Consider the following 13,225-nt stretch of genomic DNA (forward strand, 5'->3'; position numbering starts at 1 on the left):
TAGATATCAAACATGAGTTCTTTTGGATCTTTCTCCTGGTTTGCACACGTGCATTCTTATCACCAATTTTATGATCTTGTGAATGGTTTAATATGGCATATTTGGGTAGTACATGTGTTTGTTCTGCATCTTCTGCTTCTTGTTCTTCATTTTCTTCTTCACTATCATCACTTATCGATTGAGCACCTAATTCTGCATTTTACGGTTCTTCATTGTTCTATGCTTTTGGTTCAATAATCACAATTTTCTCATCATCTTTTTCAGGTTCAAATCTGTTGGTACCTTCTAAATTTCTAGATGGATCCTCTACCTTCACATTAGCACTTTCAATAATCTTCTTAGTTCTCTTATTGTAACATTTATATGCCTTAATTTTAGTAGAGTAACCAAGAAAAATTCCCTCATCAAATTTTTTAGTGTAGTTATCTTTCTTAATAAAACATTGACTCCCAAAATTTTTAAAATAACTTACATAAGGAGTTTTTCCATACCACAACTCATAGGGTATCTTATTGTTACCTCTCTTTATCAATACCCAGTTTAAAGTGTATATAGCAATACTGACCTCTTCTCTCCAAAACATTTTGGATAGATCACCCTATAATAACATGGTTCTTGTAGTTTCAACTATTGTTTAGTTCATCCTTTCAGCTATGCAATTTTGTTGTGGTGTCATTGGAGCATACATCTGTCTCTTTATACCCTATTCATCACAATACTTAACAAATTCATCTAATGTGAATTCACCTCCCCAGTCTGATCTTAAACACTTCAAGTTCTTACAAGTCTCATTTTCAACCAGAGATTTAAATGATTTAAATTTACTAAATGCTTATAATTTCTCCTTCAAGAATGTCATCCACATCATTTTAGAATATTCATCGATGAAAAGAATGAAATACCTATCACCATAATAACTCTTTGTTCTCATAGGACGACATAGATTAGTATGTACCAAATCTAAAATATTCTTAAAAGTACAATTCTTTCTCTTGAAAGAAATAGAGGTCATCTTACCAATTTGACAATCTTTGCATATCACATTATAGCGTTTGGCAATTTGTGGCAATCCTGTTACAACACTTGACTTACTTACATTAACCAAATTATTAAAATTAACATGACAACACATTTTATGCCACAACTAACTATCTTCCATTCTAGCAAACAAACAATTATTAACATTACTATTGAAATGAAATACATTACCTCTAGTTTGCTTCTCGGTAGCAATCAATTCACCATTACCTCTAAGAATTCTGTAGAGTCCACTTTTAAACTCAAGAAAATAACCTTTATCATTGAGTTGACCAACACTTAAAATATTATGCTTTAGACCATCAACCCAAAATACATCATCAACATTACTCTTCCCATTTAGAGAGATAGAACCTTTACCTTTCACCATGTAGGGAGAGTTATTTCCAAATCTAACAACACCTCCATAAAATTCATTAAGGGTTATGAACTTACTTTTGTCTTCGGTCATGTGGTGTGAGTAGCCACTGTCTATAATCCACTCATCACTATTCTCCATGTGAGATACTAGTGCCTTTTCATCTGGCAATTCCTCCTTCATGGCTACAAACACAATTTCTTCATTGTCATCTTCACCTTAAGACTCCTCATCAATCACACCTTCATCTACTGCAACATAAAAAAATTTCTTGCCCTTTCCTTTTAATCTTCTAAATGTTTCTTTCTTATCAGTGTTAGGACAGTTAGCAACAATATGACCAATTTTACTACAAGAGAAACACTTCAAAGGTAGCTTTCCTTTATACTTACCAGTGCCTCTTGCAAATCTCTTTTCTAACAATGCCTCAAGTTCCATCACTTGATCTTCATTATCTTCATTTCCTTGATTACTTCCATGACTTATCCTACACTCATGATTTTGACATATATCTTTTCCTTTCCTAGCAGATGAACCAGTAACAAAATCTTTAAAGATAGATTTAGTAGATTTTGTCACACTATTGTCAAAACTATTTAACTCAAAAGTTGTAATATTACCAATCAATGAATCAATAGTTACCTTATCCTTTGAAATAGATCTAAGTTCTCGAATTGTGGATACTCTTATAGCATACTGAGGTTGAAAAGTTATAGGCATCTTACCTACTATTGCATCATCATCCATTTTTCCTCTAGCACTCTTTATGCGACCAACAACTTCTTTGATTCTCTAACCATACTATGAAATATTTTCTCCTTCAAGCATTTTCATGTCATCAAAATTTCCTCTCAAGCTTTCCTCTTTGGCTCGTTGTACATGCTCATCTCCTTTGTAGATTGTATATAGTTTTTCTCATACCTTGTGTGTAGTTTCCATTCCTTGAGTATTAATATATTCTAAATCAGATAAGGTACTTACAATAGCTTCTAAGGCTTGCATGTTCTTTTGTTGCTCTTTGAGTTCATCCGGTGTCAAGGGATTAGTAGTGGGAGCAACATATCTTGTTTCAACATGATTCTCATATTGTACACAAATAACTTTAATGTATATCTTCATCCTATATTTCCAGATCTTGTAGTTATCCTTGTTGAACTTAGGACCCTCTTTCTTCATCATCTTGACTTCCTCAGAATATTTTCCTCAAGCGGTTAGGATTTCTACACAGAGAGGACCAAAGCTCAGATACTAATTGTTAATCCTATGAGGATCCAGTTAATAGTGAGAGGGGGGGTGATTTAGTATTAATACCAACTGAAACTAACAATCTGAAAATAAACTTATATCAGATCTGAAATCATTTAACAAATATTTCAACTTCTTTAATCAGATCTAACAACCTCTTGATCAAATTTGCTTAACACATTAATCAAATCATTTATCACAACTATCAATACTTTCACCTCTTAAGAAATCATATCAATTTGATCATATACCAACTTATCAACCTTATCAATCAGATCATGTACCTTCTCTAACAACTTCTTATCAATACCAGTAACCTCTGATAAACTTATGATAAAACAACATAACCAGTGTCTCAGAAATAATGCATGAAATGAAATATAAACAAGAACATCACATGAAAAAAATTCCACACATGAACACCATAATTTTCTGATGTGGAAACCCAAATGGGACAAACCATGGTGGGAGTTGGTACCCACAAGTATTTGTACTCTTTTGGAGTACACCCTGTTAGGAGCTTAGCCCTATTAGGAGTCACCCAGTTAATGGATTTGCCTAGTAGCCTGGTTAGGAGCTTGATGGCCTATTAGGATCAACCTTGAGAGAGGATTTAACACTCTTTTGAGAGCTTCCTTATTATGGGACTTAAATGTTTAAGGCCTATTAGGACCTAACTGGTTAAAGGATTTAACCTGCAACAACTGTTAGGGAGCAATAGTAATAAAATGATATGTTACTTGCACTTCTTTGCTTGCTCGATCAGATCTAGTTATGCACAACACTCTGAAAATCTCAGGAAGATCTCATACTTCACTTGGATGGCTTAACACATTCTCTAAGACCATTGACACAATAAACATCAACTATGTCAACCTAAATAGCCATCTCAACTAGGTTGGCTACTAAATCCTAAATTACATTATAAATTACATTACAAATCATAAGAGATTATCTCAAATCAACATATAGATCACTACATCAAATTACAATGCAATATCAACTATTGGTTGATCGTAACTCATCACAAAAATTTGATTTGTACCAAAGTAAAACCCTTAGCTCATTCCCCTAAGCGCTTTGCACATTCCCAAGAAATTCCTCCATCATTCGTACCAAAACAGAATTCAAATTATTCATGCAGGTTTTGTCGTGTTACCACCTTCATTTAGACTCACCGTAAATCACCGTCATAACAAAAATCATTACCAGTTTGATGATTTCTTCACCGGTCCTTAAACCCTACTAAAATCTTAACAAAATTTCATCAAAAATTTAAAACATGCCTTTCGATAATCATCACAAGATGCATCTTCGGTCAGATACTCCTTTCCATGATACAAGTTCACATTCCAAACCGCAAAGCTTCAATCATCGCCAATTACCCAATTCAACCAAAATATGTCTGCTTTACTAGTTAAAGTCCTATTACACAGACTTTAGTTCTTTGCTGGTTAACCTTGTCTCCAGTAAACCAAATCACTTAGATGAAAAACCAAAATAGTAGAAAACATCAAAAATCATTATCAAACACCAATTCACATCATTTTCCATCAATGACAATACAAATAACTGATCATGTCATCTAATCACAAAATCTCATTCTTCTATCCTCTATCAGTTCATTCATCATCCATCAACTACATCACCTACATCATCTCATCTGCATTAGTTATGCCAAATGACAACTTTTAGTACCTCATATCAAGTGGTAGAAATTTTTATAAAACCCTTGACCAATGAAGTTTTTGAAAGGTTAAGGCATCGACTAGGTGTAGTATCATTTTCTACGATCACATGAAGTTTCCTTATATGATTACTCTTTCAGGAGGAGTTGGTGTCTTTTATCTCCTGGAAGTTTCATTTGAATTAAAAGACATAGTCTTTTAGAATTTTTTGGATTCTCATGGATCATGGGAAGATGCAAGTTGGTTTGTATGACTTGAACCTGGTTAATGGATATTGTAGTTTTGTTTCTTCAGATGCTATCATTTCAGTTTCAGAATGAAGTCTTTTCACCAATATTTCTAGACATGAATGACTTTTTCTACTTCCATGATAATAATCAGAAGATGGTGTTTCTATTTTCAAGATCACTTTAGATAAGATTTATGTTTTTTTTCTCTTTTTGGTATGTCTTTTCATGCTATCCTTAGTACATATTTTCTCTGCAGTTCATGCAATCTTCATTCTTCTCTAGATATTCTCTTTGTATTTGCAGCTATTTTTAGAATTTGATATCATATTTGAGATCCTTTTCTCTTTTCTATTTAAGTATCTTTTCTTAGGTTTTTGATCCTAGCAAGGGTTTGAATTGGTTAATACATCATGTCTTTTTCCATATTTTGTGCTTGTTTTTCCTAGTCTAGGGAAGAGCAATGCAAACGTCTCTTCCAAAAGACTAGATATCCTATGCTGAAATCCCTTGATTTTATATTGGATGCTAGTCTCAAGACCTTGTTAGGCCCAATATAGAAAGCTAATGTACTAAGAGGGGAGGGGTGAATCAGTACTCCAAAACTTTTCTTGAATAATACTTTACTGTTATGCATAAACATAATAGTGCAGTAGCATAAAATAAAGTTAAAATAAATAGATAAAAATCATACATGATTCACTCCACAACACATATATTTTGGTTATGCAGAAACTCTTGGTTAGAGAGAAAAACTATAGTGGGGATGGCACCCACAACTTCACTACTGCAATAATAAAGAGTGTTCGATTAGAGCTACATTTGAGCTATTTCTGATAGCTTACCCTGTTAGGAGTAACAAGATCTGTTAGATCTACCTTGCTAAAGGATTTTACAACATTTAATCTGAATGCTACACCTGGTTAGAGGCTTTACAATTTATAGACTTGATTAGAGTCTTTTACCCTGTTAAAGGTTTCTCTTTCAACTTCACAATATTACAATAAAATCATTACAAATATCTGCAACTTTACATCTGAAATGTTATAGTAGATTCTATGTGCTCAAAATAGATTACCTTGCTTATAGAATACCTCGGTAACCCATATAGTAACTCAGTAAACCCTTCTATTTACTTTGTTCTTTGACTGTTCTTTGAAAACCTTCTCGGTGACCTCTGTGTCTCTATAACAATCTTCCTTTTTTATGCATACATACACACTTAACTCATGCTGTATAAATAGATCTCTTAAAATAGTGATCTAATTCATTGCTTCGATCTTACAAACAAGATTCCTCAAATGAATAACTAAACAAATTATTTCATTGGTTAGATTGATCTCAAAATCATACACAATCTTCTAGTGCAACTTCCAATGTAATAATGGTTCGATGTGCCTCAATCTTGTAACACATTTTCATATGCATGTCCAGGTTCAATGTATCTAGTAACATGTTTCACTTGGTGTATATCAACTCGGTGTGTCATCTTTACTGCTCGGTAGATATAAAAAGATACTCAGTAGACAGCTCGGTGTGTACTATGTTCTGTGACTGCTTTCCTCTGTAACCGACTAGACTGTGCATACCGACTTCTCTGTGTATACCGACTACATGATTCGGTAGTGCTAACTGACTAGAGTATATAGTATGACTTTGAATATAAAAACTAATGGCAACTTGATAAGTAGTAACAGTCTCCCCTTTTGACATTAGTTGAGATGTTTGACAAAAACTACTTTCAAAGTCATAACTCAAAAATCTATATACATTGCAAAATGACTATACTTGACAATATATACAATAGTCAATGAAATAGTATAAACAGATATACTCCCCTTATCATTATACTATACATAACTCTGATTTTACATGCTCGGTTTTGTGCTTGTGTGCTCTGCTTACTGTCCTTGGATACTTTACATACTCTGCTCGGTATACTCCCCCTGTATACAATAATCTAAATACTATATCAAAACTGTATCACCAAAACTATATCACTCCCTCAATATATTATATTACTCCCCTTATATAGTATCACTCTATATAGTATCACTCCCCCTTTTTGACAAACATCAAAAACTTAATTTCCATTCGGGGGTGGTAACTGATCAAAAATAGATTTATACTTTTTCCAGGCATCGGTGAGAGTGATAGAGAGGGCATGCTTTACACTTTCCATTAAAGAATTTTGTGCTTGAATATCAGCCAATAGGGATATTAAGCCATCAAGAGTGCTTCCCTCTTATGTTGTAGATATGCATGTAGCTCAGTTAATCTGTTCTTGAACTAATGAAAGATGAGGAAGGAATAATGTCTGGAGTGTTATTATATCCATCCTGATCTTGTGTTCTTCATTTCTTAGTTCCAATTGTTGAGCCATGAGCTATTGAAGCTTTGTATAAAAATTTTGAACTGAATTGGGCTTAGTGGTCAACTTATTTGAGAGATCGGTGATCTCTTTCTCAATTGCATTAGTTTTATTCTTGATATCTTTAATGAATATATAAAATGTGCAAAGTTTCTAAAATAAATAAAGAATATGCTTGAGTTGAGGGGACAACTCAGCAATGAATTTGACAAGCTTGACTTTCCCAATAGCTAGAGTTTTTTGTACCTCTTCTATCATTTTTGTAGTAAGCTCCTTGTCTTTTAGCTTGCTCAAGTATTCAGATGCATCAACTCCAGGTGTTTCTATTTGATTAAGGAGTTCATCCAGTTGAATGTGGATGGCTGCACGGTTGACACAATAGCTAAAGGTAGCATATCTATCAGCAGTGTCTTCACCTTCTGAAGTACTTTATTCTTCTTTTGAAAGGCCATCTATTTTTCTTGTTCGTTTGCTTTGCATAGTTCACCGAAATCAATAAGTGCTTGCCCCTTTAATTTTGAGATATCCACATTGGGCAACACTATTGGTTTAGATAAAACAACTTTGAAACTATGCTTTTTCACCTTCTTCTCTTTACTTTTGGTTGGTTGGACCAAGACAATAGCTTGAGAGGCTTGTTGACCCTCGATAGGTTGCTCGATAGAGGCAACACTTTGGTCAGTTCCTCTAGCCACTATGGTGTCTTTTGGTGTCTCGATACTGGGTGTCTCAGCTGCTACATTTTTCAGTGCTCAAGGGTTTGTGAGAGGTCTATTATTGAGTTGTACCTTCTCCTGTTTCAGACTGGTGACCTTCAGTGCCTTGTGTTGTATCTTGAGGAGCTTCAGTAGAGACAGGTTGATTGATCGGTGGGTAAAGTTGAACTTGTTCTAAAATGGATTCACTAGATACAAGTTTTGCATATGTAGTGCCTTCTATCATTTCCTGCTCCAGTGCTTCTGCATCCATGACATCTTCATCAATTTGAATAGTGTTAGTCAGGTCTTGCTTGGTAGCATCAAGACCTTGTTCAATGACATCGGGATCATGCTCGGTGACATCAATGATTTCAACTTTAGATTGTTCACCGAAATCCTTGATTTTGAAGATTTCCTGCCATTTTGCTTTTGTCTCATTTTCTACATCAATATATAGCCCATTCATCAGTTTTAAGGCTCTCCGTTTGACAAGAAATTTTGAATTGTAGGTTGTCAAATGTTCCTTTATTTCTTCTACAGACATATCAAGAAATAGATGGACTAGACTTCTTTCTCTAATTTGTTTCTTTGAGTCCATTGCATATTTCCACCTATCATCAATATGCAAGTAAAGTTCATTTGGAAGTGATTTTACTAGTTCCAATGGAGCTAGCCGAAACTTTAGAAGTGTGCAGATGATAGGTTCTTCAATTTGTCTCTTCTCATCATTATTCCTAGTTTCATACTTGACATATCTAAATCCTGCAAATCCACCATATTTTTTTAGATTGGCATAGAAGTTTTCAACACTATGTATATTTACCTTCTTGCTCTTTACAATCTGGAATTTGTTTGCATCTTCGGATTCTATATCACTAGACTCTTTTGTCAGAATGAGTCTTCGAGTAGATTTCTTGTAGGTCTTGGTTACCTTGGGAGCAATAACACTCTTTTGTTTCTTACTTAGTGATGCAGTTGATGCTCTTGTATTAGGTCTCTTTGTTAGAGGAGTCGGTAGGGCCTTTGAAGTATCTAGTTTCTTTCTTTTCAACACTTTACCCTTAGGCAATTTGGTGCTCAATGTTATTGTTACCTCTTGAGCTTCTGATTCCTCTTCAGTGATGGTAAGAGTACCTTTGACAAGTGTAGAGGAGGAGTCTTCTCTGAATTTCTCAGATAATGCCTTACTCATCTTTGCAGCCTTTATTGTAGCTTTGGGTACTACAATGCTCATTTTTACCTTTTCCTTGACTTCTTCATAAGTTCCATATCTTAGCTCAGTAGCATGCCTTGGTAATGTAAGATATGCATCAATTTGTTGTTGTGTGATATCAAAGTCAATCTCATAACCCATTGGTGGCAAAGATTAAGTTCTTGGTTCCATAGCATTCACATAGCAATAATCAGTATCTACCTCAAAGCATATATCATCCTTATATTTCTCCACTAGCTAGGGTGGAATCCGGTACCTATTGTGCATTTTCTCTTGAAATTTTCTGAAGTAGTCATCCATTATATCATTGAAATTATCTCCCAACTTCTTGATAAAGTCATTAATTTGATGGGTGATTGGTTGGTGTAGCTCCCAAACTACTTTACCAATTGATAGAAAGAATTTCTCAAAGTAGAAAAACATGCATATAAAAAGTGAACCAAACTTCAATTTATTTTCCGAGTTGTTCTTCTTTAGCTTCCTTATTGTGTTCAAGTTCTCAAACAAGTTCTTCAATAACACTTCACATAAGTCAACTTTCATTCCCTTTTTTACAATTTTATAGGCTATGTCAACTACTGCACAGGGTACATTATTTTCCCTTACTAATTGGAAGAAATAGTAACCAATTACTCTAATGGCAAACTTAAGTTTTGCATCAGTGACATTGTTCAGTTCCAGTCCTTTGCAATTAGATTCTACTCTAGTTAAGCTGATTAACTCCTTCTGTGATATCATCTTCTCAGCTCGTGCATGATCATAGATAGGATAACTGGTGATCATGTGAATGATTTCCTTGGTGATTTTGAATGGTTTCTCTTCTAGCCACATGAAATCATCATGAACTCTACTCAAAACAAACTTAACCCATTGGGGCTTGAACACATGAGGGTAGGTTAGGGCTTTAGTCAATCCCTTGATTCTGATGTGTTCATACTTGCTGTTTAATACACCATCGGTACATAATTCATCATAGGTGTCTCTAATCTCAACATGATCAAGTTATTCAACACGGCATTTGGTGAAGAATCTCACATCTTCAACTAACAAGACTTGATCCGAGATGAGTGAAAAGGTGGTTTTGTCATCCAGTTTAGAGGTGACTTTAGGAGTCAAAGTGTATTTCAGTGAGGGATTCTCTACATTCTTGACAACTATGGGATCTTGGATCTTGGGTGCCATTGTAGATTTTAGGTAAAAACTTAGCAAACTATCCTTAGGGTTTGATGGTTTACAAATGGCAGACACTTCACACTTAGCAGATAATAACAATTTGATAAGATTAGTAAACTAGCTTGATAGTGTGATGAGATTTGATGTAAATACCTTGGATTTGCTTAGAATGAGGTTTAATCGCCTTGGAATTACTCTACTTTGCTCTTTCGAAAACTTGGTAAGTGTAAATGACCACAAAAATGCTCTTAAGTACACAAAATATGTTATCGGGCTCTGTGCGGGTTAGGTCAAAGACATTAAATGCACTTGGTTCACCTTTTAACTGATTTACTCTCTTTTTTTGTTTTAACTAAGTAACCAAATTTCCTTCATTTACCGACTTGATAGGCTTCCTATATTCACCAACTTGATAGGTTTCCTGTAAAGTACTTTTGATAGAATTTCAAACTTACTAATGCATCTTAACTATGCAGATTTTGAATTTAGTACATAATAAAATAGGAACTGTTATGATTTTAACCTTCAGAGAATGCAGTCCCTTCATACCTTTTCTAATTAATTTGGAATAGGTGCACCTAACTCGGTAGGTAAGGTGCTTTCTTCATTTGACACAATTTCCTTCTTTTTCCAAATCATCTTTAATTTTTCTTTTATTTCTTCAGTTTCTTTTCTAGGTTGATCTCTGCAATCTCCAACCAAGTGTCCAACTTTGTGACAATGAAAACATGTTATACCAGGATTTCTCCACGATCTTCGATTGTTCATTCCAAACCTTATAAAATAGTTGGCACTAATATGTCCATATCTTCCACAACATTCACACCATATCCTTGTGTTGTAATCCCATGGTACTGCAACATATTGTTCGTAAGAATCTATGTGAGTTCGATAACTTCTAGTGTTTGCTTGGTGTGCAGACCACATGTAGTTCTTTTGCTTAAGCCAGCACTTCTCAGTACTATGTCCATATCTATTGTAGTTTCTACAAAACCCTTTGTATTTTTCCTTCTGATAGTTGTTAACAGACTTTGTCCTACATTGATTAAATGTGTGACCATATTTATTGCAATTGTAACAATAACCATTGGACTTAGTGATATTTGGTTGCTTACCTTTTCTGATTTGGCATATGTTGGCATTATGACCTTGATTTCCATAGTAGTAGCAAATAGGCTTCTTTCTTTTGATGTTATTCCTATTTCCAGCTTGCTTTGATGATTCTCCTCTCTCGGTAGTATGAATTCCTTTGTAATCAAGTCCTACATCTTTGTTGGGTCTTCTTGTATTCAATTGCTCATCCAACATCTTTGATGCTTCATACTCTTCTTCAGTGTTTCTTTGGATTTCTTCTCTATTTCAAGTTCATCGATCAACCTTGATACTTCGAGTTTCAATGCTTGATTATCATCATTCTTCATAATTGCTTCATGATGTACATAACCTAGTTGATCTATCATATTTTGTTGAATCCCATTCAACCTTATGATTTCATCATTCTTATCTGATACTAAGACTTCAAGTTATTGTTTCTCTCTTTGTAGATCTCTTGCTTTATCCTCAGCTATCCTCAATGCATCTAGATTTTCAGTCATCTGTGTACTGAAATGTTCTTGTTCTCTTTTCATTGCTTTTATTTGATCAGCCTATGCTTTGTTCTTTTCTTTCAATACTCCAATCATTTCTTCAGTCTCTTGAGATATACTGTTCTCAGATGATGTCTCAATTTGTTCCACTAACTCTTGAGAATCATGCAAGTCATCAGATAATCTTCTTCTTACTTTCAAAGATTTTTGCATTTGCTTTTGCATGTCTGCAATCACTTGATTAGCATGATCCAGCTCTTCTTGTAGATATACAATTCTCTGAGATTGTTTATAGCCTTCCATTGATAAGATCTTTCTCTTTAGGTAGTTAAACCCTTTTCCAAGATTCAAGCTCTGATACCAATTGTTAGGCCTAATATAGAAAGCTAATGTACTAAGAGGGGAGGGGTGAATCAGTACTCCAAAAAATTTCTTGAATAATAACTTTATTGTTATGCATAAACAAAATAGTGCAATAACATAAAATAAAGTTAAAACAAATAGATAACAATCATACATGATTCACTCCATAACACATATATTTTGGTTACATAGAAACTCTTGGTTAGAAAGGAAAACTGTAGTGGGGATGGCACCCACAACTTCACTACTGCAATAATAAAGAGTGCTCGGTTAGAGCTACATTTTAGCTATTTCTGATAGCTTACCCTATTAGGAGTAACAAGATCTGTTAGATCTACCTTGCTAAAGGATTTTACAACATTTAATCTGAATGTTGCACCTGGTTAGAGGCTTTACAATTTATAGACTTGATTAGAGTCTTTTACCCTGTTAAAGGTTTCTCTTTCAACTTCACAATATTACAATAAAATCATTACAAATATCTACAACTTTACATCTGAAATGTTATAGTAGATTCTATGTGCTTAGAATAGATTACCTTGCTTATAGCATACCTCAGTAACCCATATAGTAACTCGGTAAACCCTGTTGTTTACTCTGTTCTTCGATTGTTCTTTGAAAACCTTCTTAGTGACCTCTGTGTCTCTATAACAATCTTCCTTTTTTATGCATACATACACACTTAACTCATGCTGTATAAATAGATCTCTTAAAATGGTGATCTAATTCATTGCTTCGATCTTACAAACAAGATTCCTCGAATGAATAACTAAACAAATTATTTCATTGGTTAGATTGATCTCAAAATCATACACAATCTTCTAGTGCAATTTCCAATGTAATAACGGTTTGATGTGCCTTGATATTGTAACATGTTTTCATATGCATGTCTAGGTTCAATGTATCTGGTAACACATTTCACTTGGTGTATATCAAATCGGTGTGTCATCTTTACTACTTGGTACATATAAAAAGATACTCGGTAGACAGCTCGGTGTGTATTGTGTTTTGTGACTGCTTTCCTCTATAACCGACTAGACTGTGCATACCGACTTCTCTATGTATACTGACTACATGATTCGGTAGTGCTAATTGACTAGAGTATATAGTATGACTTGGAATATAAAAACTAATGGCAACTTGATAAGTAGTAACAGACCTCTAATCATTATTATAATGGTGAAGTCTACAAAGCCTTCTTTGATCCTCTTGTTCAATTCACTAGTCTGGTTGATTTTTCTCTTAAAGTTGGAGAAGCATATGTT

Source organism: Cryptomeria japonica, chromosome 3, assembly GCF_030272615.1.
Source record: "Cryptomeria japonica chromosome 3, Sugi_1.0, whole genome shotgun sequence".
Classification (NCBI taxonomy): Eukaryota; Viridiplantae; Streptophyta; class Pinopsida; order Cupressales; family Cupressaceae; genus Cryptomeria; species Cryptomeria japonica.